This window comes from Triticum dicoccoides, chromosome 2B (assembly GCF_002162155.2).
Source record: "Triticum dicoccoides isolate Atlit2015 ecotype Zavitan chromosome 2B, WEW_v2.0, whole genome shotgun sequence".
Lineage (NCBI taxonomy): Eukaryota > Viridiplantae > Streptophyta > Magnoliopsida > Poales > Poaceae > Triticum > Triticum dicoccoides.
Window position 1 is genome coordinate 330,043,709 of NC_041383.1, and position 7,408 is coordinate 330,051,116.

The window sequence follows — 7,408 nt, forward strand, 5'->3', positions numbered from 1 at the left end:
AAGAAGGGGTTTGTGTGATACCTATCTATATTAAGGGATAGGCAGATAGCGTGTGTGCGAGGCATACTTATAGCATAGCGGAGATAAACAAGCGGTGTGCATGCAAGTGCCGGATAAAAATCAAGAGAGAAACAATGACGTGTGTGTGTGTGTGTGAGTGAAATCTCAAAACAAAAGGTGCTCTGCTGGAATCCCATTGTATGTATTCATATGGTTCCGAGACTTGAGTTAACCTTACGCATATGTGTGCGAGACATAGTTATACTTTGAGACATTAGTGATGGTGGGTGGGCGGAATTAAAGGGGTGGGCGTGTTCGACAGAGAGAGAGTGTGTGTTTTTGTGCGAGAGACTATTAGGATAGGGTAGAAAGACAAATTCTAACCTTGACAGAGGGAGAGAAATACACAAAGTGCACGTGTGTGATTCCGATCCACATGGAGAAATGAGATGTGTATGCGTGTGAGAGAGATTGCACAATTCATTCATGTATCACTATCTAGCGATCGTGGACGTGCATTGCTTGAACATAAATCAATGTCTACTTCATATCGTGGCCAAAGATACAATATCAATTCAACGCTATAAATATTGGACAATCACATATAGCATTTTTTCTTCCAAATAGTGCTTTTCAATTGTGCATGCCAAAGTTATAGTGATGTTTCTTCAAACAACCACTGTAGTTATCATGTACATGCACCATTGTTACTTTTGCATTCAAATTCATTAGTCTTGGATGATTTAAGGTTCTATTATGAATTAATATATGTAATATTCATATATGAATTCAACGGGTACACAATTTATGAAATGGACGCCATCTAATCATATGAGGTAACACTTTTAAGTAGCAGACTACAATATCCATTTCCTTTGTTGGACTACAATATCCATTTCCTTTTGTGCCTCTAAATTAAATTTAACACGTCAATGCATGATGTTTAAAATAAATAACCAATGGCACTAAATTATATATTTACATGAGAAATACACAGGCTGAGCGTTTGATCCGTTTATTTGAGAACACGGCTCTACACCCGTACGATTGGCCGCACCCGTGTGAACGTCCAAGTTATCAGTGCATCATCTCGAGTTATTGTCTTTTTTCTGGGGTGGACTTCATACCAGTCATTAACTGCTGACGTGTGCCCCATGTACACAGTCTCGAATGACCTTCTCGCTAGCACTGTCCAAAATTAGTTAAAACTGGATACAAACGATCCCGCGGGCAGCAAAATCTCCCGCCTCCTTCTAAAATTTCCGCCACCTAGTCTTTATCATGCGAAATTCCCTTCTTGTCCTTTGTGCATGGCGAACAATAGTTACAATACGACCCTCATTTACAAAATAGGTTGGGGCTACTTTGGTAACTTCCAGTTCCCCCCACCACACGGCACCCCCATTTCCTCTCCCCTCCCGCAAAAATGACTACTCCACAACACGAGAGCATCTTACATCACGCTGTTCATACTTCATCGGCCTTTCTACCCCTCCCCTCTCGAAACCCTAGGAAGCTCATCCACTGGCGTACCAGAGCCCATTCACCTCGCCAGATCTGCTTTTGCAGCCGCATCTACCCCTCCCACCTCCCCTAGAAACAAGTAAACTGCTCATCCACCATTGTACCACAATCCATTCAGTGTCGGCCTTGTCCATGGTGCCGTATCTGCTTCACTGGTACTCTCGTCAACCGCAGTGCATCTGCAACGGCTCCTTCATACTCCCCATCGGAGACGCTCCGTCCACACCCCCGGAGCCTCCCCACTGACGCCCCCGTCGACGGCCTCTGATCCTCTTCACCAAGACCATCCTCAACCCTACCAGAGCCGCTTCGCCGACACCATCGTCAGCCCATTGGAGGTGCTTTGCCTATACCATTCTCAACCCTACCGGGGCCACTTTGCCAATGCCCAAGTCCACGGACTCAGATCCGATTTGTCGCACCCTTGTCCAACCTATCAGAGCAACTTCTGACACCCCATCCACATCCGCAGATCCGCATCGTCGACACCATCCTGAACCCAACCACCAGAGTAGCTTCACTAACGCCCTCATCCACGGCCTCAGATTCGCTTCGCCCACACTTTAGTCCACCCTACCGGAGCCTCTCCACAAACACCCTACTCCATGGTTCTGGATCTCCTTACTGGACCCCGACAGTGCAGCGTCATCACCCTTATGTTTCTAACCTCATTCACCATCTGGCAAGATGCCAAGCACCCGCCGCGACCTAGGTACTTGTCACCTTTAAACCCATCCAGCATCACCTGCCCAATGTACTTCAAATATACTAATAGGTCATTATTACATGTTAAGCAGCTAGCAAAAACTACAAGCACGATGTGTCTTCTGGATCTAATAGCTTGGCCAACCAAGATCCTGGACTGAGGCATTTCTATAATCTTGTAAGTGCGTCTCTCTCTTGTATTGTTGTGTGCCTGTGTCGGCATCCTGGGAACCAGGGTACCAAGGCTTGCTAGCCTGTGGACCATGGTGTGGCTCCATCGACGGCCTGGTACGGCCCATCTTCAACCACGACAAGACAAGACCCTCGCGAGGGGCCAAGCCTTGCGAGGCGGGCGACACCAAGACCTCCCGAGGGAGCGGCCTCCTTAGGTGGCCTCCTGACGGAGCGGAGATTTCTATGCAAGACCCAGCCTCACGAGGCTGAAATGACATCAGCCATGATGACCAAGGGCAAGCACGCCAGCAGGCGCAGAGCGGGAGGTTTCCTCTTTGGTGCAAACGAGGCAAGCACAGGCGTGGAGTCCCAAGGAATCATCCAAAGGTTGCCATTTGCGTGCAACAAGACCAGGACCGCCAAAACAGCAGGGTGGATGTTATAGCCGAGCCCACCACGATGTCACGATCAAAAGCTTTGCAGGCAAAGACCACCTTTCTTGAAGATCATATGTTCTTCTTATCCCCTTTCAAATTTGGCCGTTGTGGGATCCCTTCCCACCTAAGTTTTGCAGGAAGAGGACCAAGGCCACTATAAATGTAGCCTAGCCACCATCATAGAAAGCATTGGATGATCAGCTCATCGAATCCCAAAGAGCTGATCACAAGAACACGCCTCCTGAGGCTGTTCTTCCACTTGTACTAGTTCATCCTCATCCCCTCGCGAGGCTAATCCACCACAAAGCAGGAGTAGGGTTTTACACCGCAAGGTGGCCCGAACCTGGGTAAACGGTCATGTCTTTCTCCATCATGTTCATCGGTCGGCTAGAGAGGCCGAGTTCTTCGCACATGCCCCTGAGTTCGAACATTTCTTGGGTCTGCAGTGTCCGGAATCCGACATTTGGCACACCAGGTAGGGGCGCGTCGGAGGTCGGCCTCTTCATCAACCACGTTCCACCCTTGCCGCTCGATATCCATGGTGGGCACCGCTCCTTCCGCTGGTCCACCAGGCACGTTCGGAGGTGTCATGGGTTTTCGGGCCTTTTCCCCTGCCTTGCGACAGGTGCGATGGCCTCCGAAGTTCAGGCCGGAGCTGCCGCCATGCTACGACGGTGCGGAGGCACTGCAGGGTTTCTCCAGGCGTACGAGAGGGTCATCTGGGTGGTGGGCGGAGACGACAAGGCCATGGAAAATTGGCTCCATGTGGAACTCATGGGCATGCCTCGCACTTGGCTGCTCAACTTACCGGAGTCCTCTGTGGCTTCATGGGAGGAGCTCTGCGAGTTGTTCACCGCATGCTTCGCGGTTCTGGCGCACCACGCCATCGCGGCCATCCTCGGCGGATCGCAGGCGCCAGCTTCAAACTATCACACTAATGATACGTCTCAATCGTATCTATAAGTTTTGATTGTTCCATACCAATATTATTCAACTTTCATATACTTGTGGCAACTTTTTGTACTATTTTTTGGGACTAACATATTGATCCAGTGCCCAGTGCCAGTTCCTGTCCGTTGCATGTTTTATGTTTCACAGAAACCCCATATCAAACGGAGTCCAAACGGGATAAAAACAGACGGAGAATTATTTTTTGAATATTTATGATTTTTCGGAAGTAAAATCAACGCGAGACGATGCACGAGGGGGCCATGAGATAGGGGGCGCAGCCCAGGGAGGCAGGCGCGCCCTGGACTCTCCTGGGCCCCCCGTAAGGATGTTGACGCTCTTCTTTTGCCGCAAGAAAGCTAATTTTGTGAGAAAGATCTAGGTGAAAGATTAACCCCAATCGGAGTTACGGATCTCCAGATATAAAAGAAACGGTGAAGGGGCAGAATCTGACAACGCAGAGACAGAGAGAAACAGAGAGATAGATCCAATCTCGGAGGGGCTCTTGCCCCTCCCACGCCATGGGAACCAAGGACCAGAGGGGAAACCCATATCCCATCTAGGGAGAAGGTTAAGGAAGAAGAAGAAGAAGGGGGGCTCTCTCCCCCTTGCTTCCGGTGGCGCCAGAGCGCTGCCGGGGGCCATCATCATCACCGCGATCTTCACCAACGCCTCCGCCATCTTCACCAACATCTCCATCACATTCCACCCATCTATATTCAGCGGTCCACTCTCCCGCAACCTGTTGTACCCTCTACTTGAACATGGTGCTTTATGCTTCATATTATTATCCAATGATGTGTTGCATCCTATGATGTCTGAGTAGATTTTCGTTGTCCTATCGGTGATTGATGAATTGCTATGATTGGTTTGAGTTGCATGTTTTGTTATTGGTGCTGTCCTATGGTGCTCTCTGTGTCGCGCAAGAGTGAGGGATTCTCGCTGTAGGGTGTTGCAATACGTTCATGATTCGCTTATAGTGGGTTGCTTGAGTGACAAAAGCATAAACCCGAGTAAGGGGGTTGTGGCGTATGGGATAAAGGGGACTTGATGCTTTAATGCTATGGTTGGATTTTACCTTAATGATCTTTAGTAGTTGCAGATGCTTGCTAGAGTTCCAATCATAAGTGCATATGATCCAAGAAGAGAAAGTATGTTAGCTTATGCCTCTCCCACATAAAACTCGCTATCGGCCTAGTAAAGTAGTCAATTGCTTAGGGGCAATTTCACAACTCCTACCACCACTTTTCCACACTTGCTATATTTACTTTATTGATTCTTTATCTAAACATCCCCTACTTTTTATTTACGTGCTCTTTATTATCTTGCATACCTATCCAACAGCACCTACAAAGTACTTCTAGTTTCATACTTGTTCTAGGTAAAGCGAACACTAAGCGTGAGTAGAGTCGTATCAGTGGCAGATAGGACTTGAGAGAATATTTGTTCTACCTTTAGCTCCTCGTTGGGTTCGACACTCTTACTTATCGAAAGAGGCTACAATTATCCCGTACACTTGTGGGTCATCAAGACCTTTTTCTGGCGCCGTTGCCAGGGAGTCATAGCGTGGGGTGAATATTCTCGTGTGTACTTGTTTTCTTTATCACTAAGTAATTTTTATTTGCTGTTCTTAGTTGTTCTCTATCTTTAGTTATGGAGATGGAACATGAAATACCAAAAAAAATTGGTGTACTTGCTGCTCATGGAGATGGGGAACCTCCTAAAACACTTGGTGCTCATTTTGTGACAGAAATTATGTACTACTTTGATAATCCTGAGAAAACCCAATTCAACTTTGTTATGGGAGACATGTTGGATCAACGTGAATACTTTAGGGATTATCGCTTGACACAAAAAGGGAAACTATTATGGGATCAAATTTTTATGTTACGTTGGTATGCTCGTCAACTATGCTTGAGATATGATTATACTTGTTGCTCTAGGATGAAGGCTCCACACCTTCCCTTTTCATGCAAATTCAATGATAATAAACCTTAGCTTCTTATGCTAATGGTGTATATGATTACTATGATGTGGAACAAATAGAAGAATTTGTTGCTTTTATGGGTGCCTATGAGATTGAATCTATGTTTAAAGAGTTTGATGATTTTGATGATTCAGTTTGTAGACCTGAAAATTTTGCTATACTTAAATATTGTTATAAGAATTATGAATACAATTACAATATTGATGCATTTATTGAGAAAGTCTCCCCTATCCAAGAAGAGACTAATATTTTGCAGGAAGCTATGGAAGAAGAAATTGATGAAAGTGTGAGCTCATTGGATGAAAAAGATGACGAGGAGAGCAAAGAACAAAAGGAGGAAGAGCGGATTAGCTACCCATGCCCACCTTCTAATGAGAGTAACTGTTCAACTCATACATTGTTTAATTCCCCTTTGTGCTTACCGAAGGATGATTTCTATGATAATTGTTATGATCCCGTTGATTCTCTTGAAATGTCCCTTTTTGATGATGCTTGCTATGCTTGTGGCCAAGATGCCAATATGAATTATGCTTATGGAGATGAACTTGCTATAGTTCCTTATGTTAAACATGAAATTGTTGCTATTGCACCCACGCATGATAGTCCTATTATCGTTTTGAATTCTCCCAACTACACTATATCGGAGAAGTTTGTGCTTATTAAGGATTATATTGATAGGTTGCATTCTACCGTTGCACATGATGATTTTGATAGATATAATATGCATGTGCTTGATGCTCCTACTTGCAATTATTATGAGAGAGGAACTATATCTCCACCTCTCTATGTTTCCAATATGATAAAATTGCAAGAAACTGCTTATACTATGCATTGGCCTTTACTTGGTGGGCATGAATTGTTCTTTTATGACATGCCGATGCATAGGAAGAGAGTTAGACTTCGTTTTTGCATAATATATGTTACAGTGTGCTCACTACTAAATTACAAATCATTGTTAATTAAAATTTGCTTTGATATACTTTGGGATCCGGGTGGATCCATTACTTGAGCACTATATGCCTAGCTTAATGGCTTTAAAGAAAGCGCTACCAGGGAGACAACCCGGAAGTTTTAGAGAGTCATTTATTTCTGTTGAGGTATTTCGTATAGTTTAAAAACAAAAAAATAAAGAGGGGAACACAAAACTTTTCAAAAAGGAAAGTGAAAGTGAGAAAGACAAGCATTGTTGAGGTGGGAGCTAGCCTTGAACTTTGTTCATGCTCACGAAAACTTTGTGAATCTTAATTACAGAAACTTTTCAACAAAAATAATTATCCCCTTGTACAATTCTATTTTATTATAAAAATAATGTGCTAAGGTTTGCCTTTAGGATGTTTACAATGCTTTTTGGTTTGTGCGGTGCAGGACAGAAACTTTGGCTGTAGTGCGCGATTTTACATTTTTTACTGGAACGTCAAATGGTTCTGATTCTTTTTGCACTGTCTTGCTATACAACTTTTTTATTTTTCCTAATTGTTGTAGAACTATTGGGGTAATATAAGTATGGTGAATGTTCAGATTGCTACAGACTCTTCTGTTTTTGACAGATTCTGTTTTTGATGCATAGTTTGCTCATTTTGATGAATCTATCAATTTATATCAGTGGATTAAGCCATGGAAAAGTTATGTTATA